Here is a 16,889-nt window from a genome sequence, read left to right on the forward strand (position 1 = left end):
CCGGAATCCTGAGCGTGGGGAGGTTCCACCAACGGTCGGCAGCGCGTGGGTTCTAACGGAATGCCTAAGCTCGTCTCCCCTGGGTTTTTTCCTAATGTCTCTGTGCCAGGGAATACTAGGGGTGTAAACAGGCAATCCCAGTTACAGAGGATGACTCCCCAAGGTCAGGGAAGTTATTTCTCGGACTTCCCCATTCAGGGAACACCTGTGACTGAAGAGAGCTGCGTGGAGTTGTCTCTCGAGCTCCCCCAGGCACTGAGAATGGTTCCGGAATCCTTGCGTGGGGAGGTTCCACCAACGGTCGGCAGCGCGTGGGGTCTAACGGACACCCTAAGCTCATCTCCCCTGAGGGTTTTCGTAATATCTCAGTGCCAGGGAATGCAAGGGGGTTTGCAGGAAATCCCAGTGTCAGAGGATGCCTCCCCATGTTCAAGGAAGTTATTTCTCGGACTTCCCCAAACAGGGAACACCTGTGACAGTAGAGAGCTCCGTGGAATTATCCCTCGAGCTCCCACACGCACTGACATTTTTTCCGGAATCTTGAGCGTGGGGAAGTTCCATCAACCGTCGGCAGCGCGTGGGTTCTAACGGAATGCCTAAGCTCAAATCCCCTGAGGGTTTTCTTAATTTCTGGCTGCCAGGGAATGCTGGTGGTGTGCGCTGGCATGCCCAGTGTAAGCCTCTGCTTCCCCAAGGTCAGGGAAGTTATTCTCGGATTTCTCCCTAACAGGGAACACCTGTGAATGAAGAGAGCTACCCGGGTTTGACTCTCGAGCTCCCCCATGCACAGACAATGTTTCCGGAATCCTGAGCGTGGGGAGGTTCCACCAACGGTCGGCAGCGCGTGGGTTCTAACGGAATGCCTAAGCTCGCCTCCCTTGAGGGTTTTCCTAATTTCTCTCTGCCAGGGAATGCTAGGGGTGTTTTCAGGAAATCCCAGTGTCGGAGGCTGCCTCCCAAATGTCAGGGAAGATATTTCTCGTACTTCCCCTAACAGGGAACACCTGTGACTGAAGAGAGCTTCGTGGAGTAGTCTCTCAAGCTCCCCCACGCAAAACAATATTTCCGGAATCCTGAGCGTTGGGAGGTTCCACCAACGGTTGGCAGCGCGTGGGTTCTAACGGAATGCCTAAGCTCGTCTCCCCTGAGGGTTTTCCTAATGTCTCTGTGTCAGGGAATGCTAGTGGGGTTTGCAGGAAATCCCAGTGACAAAGGCTGCCTTACCAAGGTCAGGGAAGGTGTTTCTCGGACTACCCCGAACAGGGAAAACCTGTGAATGTAGAGAGCTGTGTGGAGTTGTCTCTCGATCTCCTCCACGCACTGACAATGGTTCCGGAATCCTGAGGGTGGGGAGGTTCCTACAACGGTCGGCAGCTCGTGTTTCTTACGGAATGCCTAAGCTCGTCTCCGTTGAGGGTTTTCCTAGTGTCTGGCTGCCAGGGAATGCTGGCGGTCTTTGCTGGCATGCCCAGTGTCAGCGGCTGCCCCCCCAATGCCAGGGAATTTATTTCTCGGACTTCCCCCTAAAAGTGAACACCTGTGACTGAAGTTACCTGCGTTCAATTGTCTCTCGAGCTCCCCCACGCACAGACAATGGTTCCGGAATCTTGAGCGTGGGGAGGTTCCACCAACGGTCGACATTGCCTGGGTTCCAACGGAATGCATAAGCTCTACTGCCCTGAGTCTTTTCGTAATTTCTGGCTATCAGGGCCATATCTTCACTGACATGCCCACTGTCAGCGGCTGCCTCCCCAAAGTTAGGGAACATATTTCTTGGACTTCCCCATAACAGGGAACACCTGTGACTGAAGAGAGCTGCGTGGAGTTTCTCTCGAACTCCCCCACGCACAGAAAATTGTTCTGGAATTACAGCGTGGGGAGGTTCCAACAACGGTCGGCAGTGCATGGATTCTAATGGAATGCCTAAGCTCGTCTCCCCTGAGTGTTTTCCTAATTTCTGGCTGTCAGGGAATGCTGGGGGTCTGCGCTGGCATGCCCAGTGTCAGCAGCTACCACCCAAAGGTCAGGGAAAGTTTTTCTCGGACTTCAATCTAACAAGGAACACCTGTGACTGAAGAGAGATGCGTGGCGTTCTCTCTATAGCTCCCCCTCTCACAGACAATTTTTCCGGAATCCTGACCTTGGGGAGGTTTCACCAAGGGTCGGCAGCTCGTCAGTTCTAACGGAATGCCTAAGCTCATCTCCCCTGAGTGTTTTCCTAATTTTTGGCTGCCAGGGAATGCTGGGTTTCTGCGCTGGCATGCCCAGTGTCAGCGGCAGCACCCTCAAGGTGAGGGAATTTATTTCTCGGACTTCCCCCTAACAGGGAACACCTGAGACTGAAGAGAGCTGCGTGGAGTTGTCTCTCGAGCTCCCCCACGCACAGACAATGGTTCCGGAATTCCTAGGCAGGGGAGGTTTCACCAACCGTCGGCAGCGCGTGGGTTCTAACGGAATGCCTAAGCTCGTATCCCCTGAGGGTTTTCCTAATGTCTCTGTGCCAGGGAATGCTAGGGGGGTTTGCAGGAAATCCCAGTGACAGAGGCTGCCTCCCCAAATTCAGGGAAGTTATTTCTTGGACTTCTGCAAACAGGGAACTCCTCTGACTGAAAAGAGCTGCGTGGAGTTGTCTCTCGAGCTACCCCACGCACTGACAATGGTTCCGGAATCCTGAGCGTGGGGAGGTTCCACAAAAGGTCGGCAGCGCGTGGGTTCTAACGGAATGCCTAAGCTCGTCTCCCCTGAGTATTTTCCTAATATCTCTGTGCCAGGGAATGCTAGTGGGGTTTGCAGGAAATCCCAGTGACAAAGGCTGCCTTACCAAGGTCAGGGAAGGTGTTTCTCGGACTTCCCCGAACAAGGAAAACCTGTGACTGTAGAGAGCTCTGTGGAGTTGTCTCTCGAGCTCCCCCACGCACTGACAATGGTTCCGGAATCCTGAGCGTGGGGAGGTTCCTACAACGGTCGGCAGCCCGTGTTTCTAACGGAATGCCTAAGCTCGTCTCCGTTGAGGGTTTTCCTAATGTCTGGCTGCCAGGGAATGCTGGCGGTCTGCGCTGGCATGCCCAGTGTCAGCGGCTACCCCCCCAATGCCAGGGAAGTTATTTCTCGGACTTCCCCCTAATAGTGAACACCTGTGACTGAAGTAAGCTGCATTCAATTGTCTCTCGAGCTCCCCCACGCACAGACAATGGTTTCGGAATCCTGAGCGTGGGGAGGTTCCACCAACGGTCGGCACTGCCTGGGTTCCAACGGAATGCATAAGTTCTACTGCCCTGAGTCTTTTCGTAATTTCTGGCTATCAGAGAATGCTAGGAGTCTTCACTGACATGCCCACTGTCAGCGGCTGCCTCCCCAAAGTTAGGGAACGTATTTCTTGGACTTCCCCATAACAGGGAACACCTGTGACTGAAGAGAGCTGCGTGGAGTTTCTCTCGAACTCCCCCACGCACAGAAAATTGTTCTGGAATTACAGCGTGGGGAGGTTCCAACAACGGTCGGCAGTGCATGGATTCTAACGGAATGCCTAAGCTCATCTCCCCTGAGTGTTTTCCTAATTTCTGGCTGTCAGGGAATGCTGGGGGTCTGCGCTGGCATGCCCAGTGTCAGCAGCTACCACCCAAAGGTCAGGGAAAGTATTTCTCGGACTTAAATCTAACAAGGAACACCTGTGACTGAAGAGAGATGCGTGGCGTTCTCTCTATAGCTCCCCCTCTCACAGACAATTTTTCCGGAATCCAGACCTTGGGGAGGTTTCACCAAGGGTCGGCAGCTCGTCAGTTCTAACGGAATGCCTAAGCTCATCTCCCCTGAGTGTTTTCCTAATTTTTGGCTGCCAGGGAATGCTGGGTTTCTGCGCTGGCATGCCCAGTGTCAGCGGCAGCACCCTCAAGGTGAGGTAATTTATTTCTCGTACTTCCCCCTAACAGGGAACACCTGAGACTGAAGAGAGCTGCGTGGAGTTGTCTCTCGAGCTCCCCCACGCACAGACAATGGTTCCGGAATCCCTAGGCTGGGGAGGTTTCACCAACGGTCGGCAGCGCGTTTGTTCTAACGGAATGCCTATGCTCGTCTCCCCTGAGTGTTTTCCTAATGTCTGGCTGCCAGGGAATGCTGGGGTTCTGTGCTGGCATGCCCAGTGGCAGCGGCTAACTGCCCAATGACAGGGAAGTTATTACTTGGACTTCCCCGTGACTGGGAACACCTGTGACTGAACAGAGCTGCCTGGAGTTGTCTCTCGTGTTCCCCCACGCAGAGACAATGCTTCCGGAATCTTGAGCGTGGGGAGGTTCCACCAACGGTCGACAGCGCGTGGGTTCTAACAGATTGCCTAAGCTCATCTCCCCTGAGTGTTTTCCAAATTTCAGGCTGCCAGGGAATTCTGGTGTTCTGCGCTGGCATGCCCAGTGTCAGCGGCTGCCTCCCCTTGGTCAGGGAAGTTATTTCTCGGACTTCCACGTAAAAGGGAATAACTGTGACTGAAGAGACCTTCAAGGAGTTATCTCTCGAGCTCCCCCACGCACAGAGAATGGTTCCGGAACCTGAGAGTCGGGAGGTACCACCAACGATCGGCAGCGCGTGTTTCTAACGGAATGCCTAAGCTCGTATCCCCTGAGTGTATTCTTAATGTCTGGCTGCCAGAGAATGCTGGCGGTCTGCGCTGGCATGCCCAGTGGCAGCGGCTGCCCCCCTAATGCCAGGGAAGTTATTTCTCGGACTTCCCCCTAAAAGTGAACACCTGTGACTGAAGAGAGCTGCGTGGAGTTGTCTCTTGAACTCCCCCACGCACTGACAATGCTTCCGGAATCCTGAGCGTGGGGAGGATCCACCAACGGTCGGCAGCAGCACGTGGGTTCTGACGGAATGCCTTAGCTCGTCTCCCCTGAGGGTTTTCCTAATATCACTGTGCCAGGGAATTCTAACGGTGATTGCAGGATATCCCAGTGTCAGAGACTGCCTCCACAAGGTCAGCGGAGGTATTTCTCGGACTTACCCGAACAGGGAACAATAGTGACTAAAGAGAGCTGCGTGGTTTTTCTAATGTCTCTGTGCCAGGGAATGTTAGGTGTGATTGCTGTATATCCCAGTGTCAGAGACTGCCTCCCCAAGGTCAGGGAAGGTATTTCTCGGACTTCCGCGAACAGAGAACACCTGTGACTGAAGAGAGCTACTTGGAGATGTCTCTCGAGCTCCCCCATGCACTGACAATGGTTCCGGAATCCTGAGCGTGGGGAGGTTCCACCAACGGTCGGCTGCGCGTGAGTACTAACGGAATGCCTAAACTCGTCTCCCCTGACGGTTTTCCTAATGTCCCTGTGCCACGGAATGCTAGGGGTGATTGCAGAATATCTCAGTGTCTGAGGCTGCCTCACCAAGGTCACGGAAGTTATTTCTCAGACTTCGACGAACAGGGAACACCTGTGAATGAAGAGAGCTGCGTGGAGTTGTCTCTCGAGCTCCCCCACGCACTGAAAATGGTTCCAGAATCCTGAGCGTGGGGAGGTTCCACCAACGGTCGGCAGCGCGTGGGTTCAAACGGAATGCCTAAACTCGTCTCCCCTGAGGATTTTCCTAATGTCTCTGTGCCAGGGAATGCTTGGGGGTTTGCAGAATATCCCAGTGACAGAGGCTGCCTCCCCAAGTTCAGAGAAGTTATTTCTCGGACTTCCCTGAACAGGGAACACCTGTGACTAAAGAGAGTTGCGTGGATTTGTCTCTCGAACTCCCCCAAGCACTGACAATGGTTCCGGAATCCTGAGCATGGGGAGGTTCCACCAACGGTCGCCAGCGCGTTGGTTCTAACGGAATGCCAAAACTCGTCTCCACTGAGGGTTTTCCTAATTTCTCCGTGCCAGGGAATTCTTGGGTTGTTTGCAGGATATCCCAGTGACAGAGGCTGCCTCCCCATGGTCAGGGAAGGTATTTCTCGGACTTCCCCGAACAGGGAACACCTGTGACTGAAGAGAGCTGTGTGGAGTTGTCTCTCGAGCTGCCCCACACACTGACAATGGTTCCGGAATCCTGAGCGTAGGGAGGTTCCACCAACGGTCGGCAGCGCGTGGATTCTAACGGAATGCCTAAGCTCGTCTCCCCTGAGTGTTTTCCTAATGTCTCTGCGCCAGGGAATGCTAGGGGGGTTTGCAGGATATCCCAGTGACAGAGGCTCCTCACCAAGTTCAGAGAATATATTTCTCGGACTTCCTCGAACAGGGAACACCTGTGACTGAAGAGAGCTGGGTGGAGTTGTCTCTCGTGCTCCCCCACGCACTGACAATGGTTCCGGAATCCTGAGGGTGGGGAGGTTCCACCAAAGGTCGGCAGCGCGTGGGTTCTAACGGAATGCCTAAGCTCGTCTCCCCTGAGGGTTTTCCTAATATCTCTGTGCCAGGGAATGCTAGGGGGGTTTGCAGGTTTTCCCAGTGACCGAGGCTGCCTCCCGAAGGTCAGGGAAGTGATTTCTCGGACTTCCCCGAACAGGGAAAACCTGTGACTGAAGAGAGCTGCATGGAGTTGTTTCTCGAGCTCCCCCACGCACTGACAATTGTTCCGGAATCCTGAGCGTGGGGAGGTTCCACCAACGGTCGGCAGCGCGTGGGTTCTAACGGAATGCCTAAGCTCGACTCCCCTGAGGGTTTTCCTAATGTCTCTGTGCCAGGGAATGCTAGGGGGATTTGCAGGATATCCCCGTGACACAGGTTTCCTCCCCAAGGTCAGGGAAGTTATTTCTCGGACTTCCCCAAACAGTGAACACCTGTGACTGAAGAGAGCTGCGTGGAGTTGTCTCTCGAGCTCCCCCAAGCACTGACAATGCTTCCAGAATCCTGAGCGTGGGGAGGTTCCACCAACGGTCGGCAGCGCGTGGGTTCTAACGGAATGCCTAAGCTCGTCTCCCCTGAGGGTTTTCCTAATTTCTCTGTGACAGGGAATGCTAGGGGGGTTTGCAGGATATCCCAGTGACAGAGGCTAACACCCCAAGGTCAGGGAAGGTATTTCTCGTACTTCCCCGAACAGGGAACACCTGTGACTTAAGACAACTGCGTGGAGATGTCTCTCGAGCTCCCCCACCCACTGACAATGGTTCCGGAAACCTGAGCGTGGGGAAGTTCCACCAACGGTCGGCAGCGCGTGGGTTCTAACGGAATGCATAAGCTCGTCTCCCCTGAGGATTTTCCTAATGTCTCTGGCCAGGGAAAGCTAGGTGGGTTTGCAGGATATCGCAGTGACAGTGGCTGCCTCCCCAAGTTCAGGGAAGGTATTTCTCGGACTTCCCCGAACAGGGAACACCTGTGACTGAAGAGAGCTGCGTGGAGTTGTCTCTCTAGCTTCCCCACGCACTGACAATGGTTCCGGAATCCTGAGCGTGGGGAGGTTCCACCAACGGTCGGCAGCGCGTGGGTTCTAACTGAATGCCTGAGCTCGTCTCCGCTGAGGGTTTTCCTAATGTCTCTCTGACAGTTAATGCTAGGGGGGTTTGCAGGATATCCCAGTGTCAGAGGATGCCTCCCCAAGGTAGGGAAGGTATTTCTCGGACTTACCCAAACAGGGAAAACCTGTGACTGAAGAGAGCTGCGTGGAGATGTCTCTCGAGCTCACCCACGCACTGACAATGCTTCCGGAATCCTGAGCGTGGGGAGGATCCACCAACGGTCGGCAGCGCGCGGGGTTCTGACGGAATGCCTTAGCTCGTCTCCCCTGAGGGTTTTCCTAATATCACTGTGCCAGGGAATGCAAGGTTTGATTGCAGGATATCCCAGTGTCAGAGGCTGCCTCCACAAGGTCAGCGGAGGTATTTCTCGGACTTCCCCGAACAGGGAACACCTGTGACTAAAGAGAGCTGCGTGGTTTTTCTAATGTCTCTGTGCCAGGGAATGTTAGGTGTGATTGCATTATATCCCAGTGTCAGAGGCTGCCTCCCCAAGGTCAGGGAAGGTACTTCTCGGACTTCCGCGAACAGAGAACACCTGTGACTGAAGAGAGCTACTTGGAGTTGTCTCTCGAGCTCCCCCACGCACTGACAATGGTTCCGGAATCCTGAGCGTGGGGAGGTTCCACCAACGGTCGGCAGCGCGTGGGTACTAACGGAATGCCTAAGCTCGCCTCCCCTGACGGTTTTCCTAATGTCCTTTTGCCACGGAATGCTAGGGGTGATTGCAGGATATCCCAGTGTCAGAGGTTGCCTCCCCAAGGTCAGGGAAGTTATTTCTCGGACTTCGACGAACAGGGAACACCTGTGACTGACGAGAGCTGCGTTTAGTTGTCTCTCGAGCTCCCCCACGCACTGAAAATGGTTCCGGAATTCTGAGCGTGGGGAGGTTCCACCAACGGTCGGCAGCGCGTGGGTTCTAACGGAATGCCTAAGCTCGTCTCCCCTGAGGATTTTCCTAATATCTCTGTGCCAGTGAATGCTAGAGGTATTTGCAGGATATCCCAGTGACTGAGGCTGCCTCCCCAAGTTCAGAGAAAGTATTTCCCGGACTTCCCTGTACCGGGAACACCTGTGACTGAAGAGAGCTGCTTGGGGTTGTCTCTCGAGTTCCCCACGCACTGACAATGGTTCCGGAATCCTGAGCGTGGGGAGGTTTCACCAACTGTCGGCAGCGCGTGGGTTCTAACGGAATGCATCAGCTCGTCTCCCCTGAGGGTTTTCCTAATGTCCCTGTGCCAGGGAATGCTAGGGGTGTTTGCAGGATATCCCAGTGTCAGAGGCTGCCTCCCCAAGGTCAGGGAAGGTATTTCTCGGACTTCCCCGAACAGGGAACTCCTGTGACTGAAGAGAGCTGCGTGGAGTTGTCTCTCGAGCTCCCCCACGCACTGACAATGGTTCCGGAATCCTGAGCGTGGGGAGGTTCCACCAACGGTCGGCAGCGCGTGGGTTCTAACGGAATGCCTAAGGTCGTGTCCCCTGAGGTTTTTCCTAATGTCTCTGTGCCAGGGAATGCTAGGGGTGTTTGTACAATATCCAACTGACAGAGGCTGCCGACCCAATGTCAGGGAAGGTATTTCTCGGACATCCCCGAACAGGGAACACCTGTGACTGAAGAGAGCTGTGTGGAGTTGTCTCTCGAGCTCCGCCACGCACGGACAATGTTTCCGGAATCCTGAGCGTGGGGTGGTTCCACCAAAGGTCCTCAGCGACTGGGTTCTAACGGAATGCCTAAGCTCGTCTCCCCTGAGGGTTTTCATAATGTCTCTGTGCCAGGGAATGCTAGGGGTGTTAGCAGGATATCCCTGTGACAGAGGCTGCCTCCATAAGTTCAGGGAAGGTATTTCTCAGACTTACCCGAACAGGGAACACCTGTGACTGAAGAGAGCTGCGTTGAGTTGTCTCTCGAGCTCCCCAACGCACTGACAATGGTTCCGGAATCCTGAGCGTGGGGAGGTTCCACCAACGGTCGGCAGCGCGTGGGTTCTATCGGAATGTCTAAGCTCAACTTCCCTGAGGGTTTTCCTAATGTACCTGTGCCAGGGAATGCTAGGGGGGTTTACATGATATCCCAGTGACAGATGCTGCCTCCCCAAGTTCAGGGAAGGTATTTCTCGGACTTTCCAGAACAGGGAACACCTGTGACTAAAGAGAGCTGCGTGGAGTTGTCTCTCGAGCTCCCCCACGCACTGACAATGGTTCCGGAATCCTGAGCGTAGGGAAGTTCCACCAACGTTCGGCAGCACGTGGGTTCTAACGGAATGCCTAAGCTTGTCTCCCCTGAGGATTTACCTAATTTCTCTGTGCCAGGCAATGCTAGGGCGGTTTGCAGGATATCCCAGTTACAGAGGCTGCCTCCGCAAGTACAGGGAAGTTATTTCTCAGACTTCCCCGAACAGGGAACACCTGTGGCTGAAGAGAGCTACGTGGAGTTGTCTCTCGAGCTCCCCCACGCACTGACAATGGTTCCGGAATCCTGAGCGTGGGGAGGTTCCACCAACGGTCGGCAGCGCGTGGGTTCAAACGGAATGCCTAAGCTCGTCTCCCCTGAGGGTTTTCCTACTATCTCTGTGCCAGTGAATGCTAGGGTTGTTTGCAGGATATCCCAGTGACCGAGGATACCTCCCCAAGTTCAGAGAAAGTATTTCCCGGACTTCCCTGTAAAGGGAACACCTGTGACTGAAGAGAGCTGCGTGGGGTTGTCTCTCGAGCTCCCCCACGCACTGACAATGGTTCCGGAATCCTGAGCGTGGGGAGGTTCCACCAAAGGTCGGCAGCGCGTGTGTTCTAACGGAATGCCTAAGCTCGTCTCCCATGAGGGTTTTCCTAATTTCTCTGTGCCACTGAATGCTAGGGGGGTTTGCATGGTATCCCAGTGACAGAGGTTGCCTCCCCAAAGTCAGGGAAGGTATTTCTCGGTGTTCCCCGAACAGAAAACACCTGTGACTGAAGAGAGCTGCGTGGAGTTGTCTCTCGAGCTCCCCCTTGCAATGAAAATATTTCCGGAATCCTGAGAGTGGGGAGGTTCCACCAACGGTCGGCAGCACGTCGGTTTTAACGGAATGCCTAACCTCGTCTCCCCTGAGGGTTTTCCTAATGTCTCTGTGGCAGGGAATGCTAGGGTGTTTGCAGGATATCCCAGTGACAGAGGCTGCCCCCCAAGGTAATGGAATGTATTTCTCGGACTTCCCCGAACAGGGAACACCTGTGACTGAAGAGAGCTGTGAGGAGTTTTCTCTCGAACTCCCCCACGCAGTGACAATGGTTCCGGAATCCTGAGCGTGGGGAGGTTCCACCAACGGTCGGCAGCGCGTGGGTTCTAACGGAATGCCTAAGCTCGTCTCCCCTGAGGGTTTTACTAATGTCTTTGTGGCAGGGAATGCTAGGGTGTTTGCAGGATATCCCAGTGACAGAGGTTGCCTCCGCAAAGTGAGGGAAGGTATTTCTCGGAGTTCAGTGAACAGTGAACACCTGTGACTGAAGAGAGCTGCGTGGAGTTGTCTCGTGAGCTCCTCCACGCACTCACAATGGTTCCGGAATCCTGAGCGCGGGGAGGTTCCACCAACGGTCGGCAGCGCGTGCGTTCTAACGGAATGCCTAAGCTCGTCTCCTCTGGGGGTTTTCCTAATGTCTCTGTGCCAGGGAATAATAGGGGTGTTTACAGGATATCCCAGAGAAAGGGGCTGCCTCTCCAATGTCAGGGAATGTATTTCTCGGAATTTCCCGAACAGGGAAAACCTGTGACTGAAGAGAGCTGCGTGGAGTTGTCTCTCGATCTCCCCCACGCAATGACAATTGTTCCGGAATCCTCAGAGTGGGGAGGCTCCACCAACGGTCGGCAGCGCGCCGGTTTTAACGGAAAGCCTAAGCTCGTCTCCCCTGAGTGTTTTCCTAATGTCTCTGTGCCAGGGAATGCTAGGGGGGTTTGCAGGATATCCCAGTGACAGAGACTGACTCCCCAAGGTCATGGAATGTATTACTCGGACTTCCCCGAACAGGGAACACCTGTGACTGAAGAGAGCTGCGTGGAGTTGTCTCTCGAGCTCCCCACGCACTGACAATGTTTCCGGTATCCTGAGCGTGGGGAGGTTCCACCAACGGTCGGTAGCGCGTGGGATCTAACGGAATGCCTAAGCTCGTCTCCCCTGAGGGTTTTCCTAATGTCTCTGTGCCAGGGAATGCTAGGGGTGTTTGTACAATATCCAACTGACAGAGGCTGCCGACCCAATGTCAGGGAAGGTATTTCTCGGACATCCCCGAACAGAGAACACCTGTGACTGAAGAGAGCTGCGTGGAGTTGTCTCTCGAGCTCCCCACGCACTGACAATGTTTCCGGTATCCTGAGCGTGGGGAGGTTCCACCAACAGTCGGTAGCACGTGGGATCTAACGGAATGCCTAAGCTCGTCTCCCCTGAGGGTTTTCCTAATGTCTCTGTGCCAGGGAATAATAAGGGGGTTTACAAGATATCCCAGTGAAAGGGTCTGCCACCCCAAGGTCAGGGAAGCTATTTCTCGGACTTCCCCGAACAGAGAACACCTGTGACTGATGAGAGCTGCGTGGAGTTGTCTCTCGAGCTCCCCCACGCAATGACAATGGTTCCGGAATCCTCAGAGTGGGGAGGTTCCACCAACGGTCGGCAGCGCGTCGGTTTTAACGGAATGCCTAAGCTCGTCTCCCCTGAGGGTTTTCCTAATGTCTCTGTGGCAGGGAATGCTAGGGTGTTTGCAGGATATCCCAGTGACAGAGGCTGCCTCCCCAAGGTAATGGAATGTATTTCTCGGACTTCCCCGAACAGGGAACACCTGTGACTGAAGAGAGCTGTGAGGAGTTGTCTCTCGAACTCCCCCACGCAGTGACAATGGTTCCGGAATCCTGAGCGTGGGGAGGTTCCACCAACGGTCGGCAGCGCGTGGGTTCTAACGGAATGCCTAAGCTCGTCTCCCCTGAGGGTTTTACTAATGTCTTTGTGGCAGGGAATGCTAGGGTGTTTGCAGGATATCCCAGTGACAGAGGTTGCCTCCCCAAAGTGAGGGAAGGTATTTCTCGGAGTTCAGTGAACAGTGAACACCTGTGACTGAAGAGAGCTGCGTGGAGTTGTCTCGTGAGCTCCTCCACGCACTCACAATGGTTCCGGAATCCTGAGCGCGGGGAGGTTCCACCAACGGTCGGCAGCGCGTGGGTTCTAACGGAATGCCTAAGCTCGTCTCCTCTGGGGGTTTTCCTAATGTCTCTGTGCCAGGGAATAATAGGGGTGTTTACAGGATATCCCAGAGAAAGGGGCTGCCTCTCCAATATCAGGGAATGTATTTCTCGGACATTCCCGAACAGGGAACACCTGTGACTGAAGAGAGCTGTGTGGAGTTGTCTCTCGAGCTCCGCCACGCACGGACAATGTTTCCGGAATCCTGAGCTTGGGGTGGTTCCACCAAAGGTCCTCAGCGACTGGGTTCTAACGGAATGCCTAAGCTCGTCTCCCCTGAGGGTTTTCATAATGTCTCTGTGCCAGGGAATGCTAGGGGTGTTAGCAGGATATCCCTGTGACAGAGGCTGCCTCCATAAGTTCAGGGAAGGTATTTCTCAGACTTACCCGAACAGGGAACACCTGTGACTGAAGAGAGCTGCGTTGAGTTGTCTCTCGAGCTCCCCTACGCACTGACAATGGTTCCGGAATCCTGAGCGTGGGGAGGTTCCACCAACGGTCGGCAGCGCGTGGGTTCTAACGGAATGTCTAAGCTCAACTTCCCTGAGGGTTTTCCTAATGTACCTGTGCCAGGGAAAGCTAGGGGGGTTTACATGATATCCCAGTGACAGATGCTGCCTCCCCAAGTTCAGGGAAGGTATTTCTCGGACTTTCCCGAACAGGGAACACCTGTGACTAAAGAGAGCTGCGTGGAGTTGTCTCTCGAGCTCCCCCACGCACTGACAATTGTTCCGGAATCCTGAGCGTAGGGAAGTTCCACCAACGGTCGGCAGCGCGTGGGTTCTAACGGAATGCCTAAGCTTGTCTCCCCTGAGGATTTACCTAATTTCTCTGTGCCAGGCAATGCTAGGGCGGTTTGCAGGATATCCCAGTTACAGAGGCTGCCTCCGCAAGTACAGGGAAGTTATTTCTCAGACTTCCCCGAACAGGGAACACCTGTGGCTGAAGAGAGCTACGTGGAGTTGTCTCTCGAGCTCCCCCACGCACTGACAATGGTTCCGGAATCCTGAGCGTGGGGAGGTTCCACCAACGGTCGGCAGCGCGTGGGTTCAAACGGAATGCCTAAGCTCGTCTCCCCTGAGGGTTTTCCTACTATCTCTGTGCCAGTGAATGCTAGGGTTGTTTGCAGGATATCCCAGTGACCGAGGATACCTCCCCAAGTTCAGAGAAAGTATTTCCCGGACTTCCCTGTAAAGGGAATACCTGTGACTGAAGAGAGCTGCGTGGGGTTGTCTCTCGAGCTCCCCCACGCACTGACAATGGTTCCGGAATCCTGAGCGTGGGGAGGTTCCACCAAAGGTCGGCAGCGCGTGTGTTCTAACGGAATGCCTAAGCTCGTCTCCCCTGAGGGTTTTCCTACTATCTCTGTGCCAGTGAATGCTAGGGTTGTTTGCATGGTATCCCAGTGACAGAGGTTGCCTCCCCAAAGTCAGGGAAGGTATTTCTCGGTCTTCCCCGAACAGAAAACACCTGTGACTGAAGAGAGCTGCGTGGAGTTGTCTCTCGAGCTCCCCCTTGCAATGAAAATATTTCCGGAATCCTGAGAGTGGGGAGGTTCCACCAACGGTCGGCAGCGCGTCGGTTTTAACGGAATGCCTAACCTCGTCTCCCCTGAGGGTTTTCCTAATGTCTCTGTGGCAGGGAATGCTAGGGTGTTTGCAGGATATCCCAGTGACAGAGGCTGCCTCCCCAAGGTAATGGAATGTATTTCTCGGACTTCCCCGAACAGGGAACACCTGTGACTGAAGAGAGCTGCGAGGAGTTGTCTCTCGAACTCCCCCACGCAGTGACAATGGTTCCGGAATCCTGAGCGTGGGGAGGTTCCACCAACGGTCGGCAGCGCGTGGGTTCTAACGGAATTCCTAAGCTCGTCTCCCCTGAGGGTTTTACTAATGTCTCTGTGGCAGGGAATGCTAGGGTGTTCGCAGGATATCCCAGTGACAGAGGTTGCCTCCCCAAAGTGAGGGAAGGTATTTCTCGGAGTTCAGTGAACAGTGAACACCTGTGACTGAAGAGAGCTGCGTGGAGTTGTCTCGTGAGCTCCTCCATGCACTCACAATGGTTCCGGAATCCTGAGCGCGGGGAGGTTCCACCAACGGTCGTCAGCGCGTGGGTTCTAACGGAATGCCTAAGCTCGTCTCCTCTGGGGGTTTTCCTAATGTCTCTGTGCCAGGGAATAATAGGGGTGTTTACAGGATATCCCAGAGAAAGGGGCTGCCTCTCCAATGTCAGGGAATGTATTACTCGGACTTCCCCGAACAGGGAACACCTGTGACTGAAGAGAGCTGCGTGGAGTTGTCTCTCGAGCTCCCCACGCACTGACAATGTTTCCGGTATCCTGAGCGTGGGGAGGTTCCCCCAACGGTCGGTAGCGCGTGGGATCTAACGGAATGCCTAAGCTCGTCTCCCCTGAGGGTTTTCCTAATGTCTCTGTGCCAGGGAATAATAAGGGGGTTTACAAGATATCCCAGTGAAAGGGTCTGCCACCCCAAGGTCAGGGAAGCTATTTCTCGGACTTCCCCGAACAGAGAACACCTGTGACTGACGAGAGCTGCGTGGAGTTGTCTCTCGAGCTCCCCCACGCAATGACAATGGTTCCGGAATCCTCAGAGTGGGGAGGTTCCACCAACGGTCGGCAGCGCGTCGGTTTTAACGGAATGCCTAAGCTCGTCTCCCCTGAGGGTTTTCCTAATGTCTCTGTGCCAGGGAAACGTAGGGGAGTTTGCAGGATATCCCAGTGACAGAGGCTGCCTCCCCAAGGTAATGGAATGTATTTCTCGGACTTCCCCGAACAGGGAACACCTGTGACTGAAGAGAGCTGCGAGGAGTTGTCTCTCGAACTCCCCCACGCACTGACAATGGTTCCGGAATCCTGAGCGTGGGGAGGTTCCACCAAAGGTCGGCAGCGCGTGGGTTCTAACGGAATGCCTAAGCTTGTCTCCCCTGAGGGTTTTCCTAATGTCTCTGTGCCAGGGAATGCTAGGGGTGTTCGTACAATATCCCAGTGACAGAGGCTGCCCACCCAATGTCAGGGAAGGTATTTCTCGGACTTCCCCGAACAGGGAACACCTGTGACTGAAGAGAGCTCTGTGGAGTTGTCTCTCGAGCTCCCCCACGCACTGACAATGGTTCCCGAATCCTGAGCGTGGGGAGGATCCACCAACGGTCCTCAGCTCGTGGGTTCCAACGGAATGCCTAAGCTCGTCTCCCCTGAGGGTTTTCCTAATGTCTCTGTGCCATGGAATGCTAGGGGTGTTAGCAGGGTATCCCTGTGACAGAGGCTGCCTCCCCAAGGTAAGGGAAGTTATTTCTCGGACTTACCCAAACAGGGAACACCTGTGACTGAAGAGAGCTGCGTTGAGTTGTCTCTCGAGATCCCCTACGCACTGACAATGTTTCCGGAATCCTGAGCATGGGGAGGTCCCACCAGCGGTCGGCAGCGCGTGGGTTCTAACGGAATGTCTAAGCTCATCTTCCCTGAGGGTTTTCCTAATGTACCTGTGCCAGGTAAAGCTAGGGGTGTTTACATGTTATCCCAGTGACAGATTCTGCCTCCCCAAGTTCAGGGAAGGTATTTCTCGGACTTTCCGGAACAGGGAACACCTGTGACTAAAGAGAGCTGCGTGGAGTTGTCTCTCAAGCTCCCCCACGCACTGACAATGGTTCCGGAATCCTGAGGGTAGGGAAGTTCCACCAACGGTCGGCAGCGCGTGGGTTCTAACAGAATGCCTAAGCTCGTCTCCCCTGAGGGTTTTCCTAATGTCTCTGTGCGAGGCTATGCTAGGGCGGTTTGCAGAATATCCCAGTGACAGAGGCTGCCTCCCCAAGGTCAGGGAAGGTATTTCTCGGACTTCCCCGAACAGGGAACTCCTGTGACTGAAGAGAGCTGTGTGGAGTTGGCTCTCGAGCTCCCCCACGCACTGACAATGGTTCCGGAATCCTGAGCGTGGGGGGGTTCCACCAACGGTCGGCAGCACGTGGGTTCTAACGGAATGCCTAAGCTCGTCTCCCCTGAGGGTTTTCCTAATGTACCTGTGCCAGGGAAAGCTAGGGTGTTACAGGATATCCCAGTGAAAGGGTCTGCCTCCCCAAGGTCAGGGAATGTATTTCTCGGACTTCCCCGTACAGAGAACACCTGTGACTGACGAGAGCTGCGTGGAATTGTCTCTCGAGCTCCCCCACGCAATGACAATGGTTCCGGAATCCTGAGCGTGGGGAGGTTCCACCAACGGTTGGCAGCGCGTCGGTTTAAACGGAATGCCTAA

Source organism: Vicugna pacos, unplaced genomic scaffold, assembly GCF_048564905.1.
Source record: "Vicugna pacos unplaced genomic scaffold, VicPac4 SAC-SAT, whole genome shotgun sequence".
Taxonomy (NCBI): Eukaryota; Metazoa; Chordata; class Mammalia; order Artiodactyla; family Camelidae; genus Vicugna; species Vicugna pacos.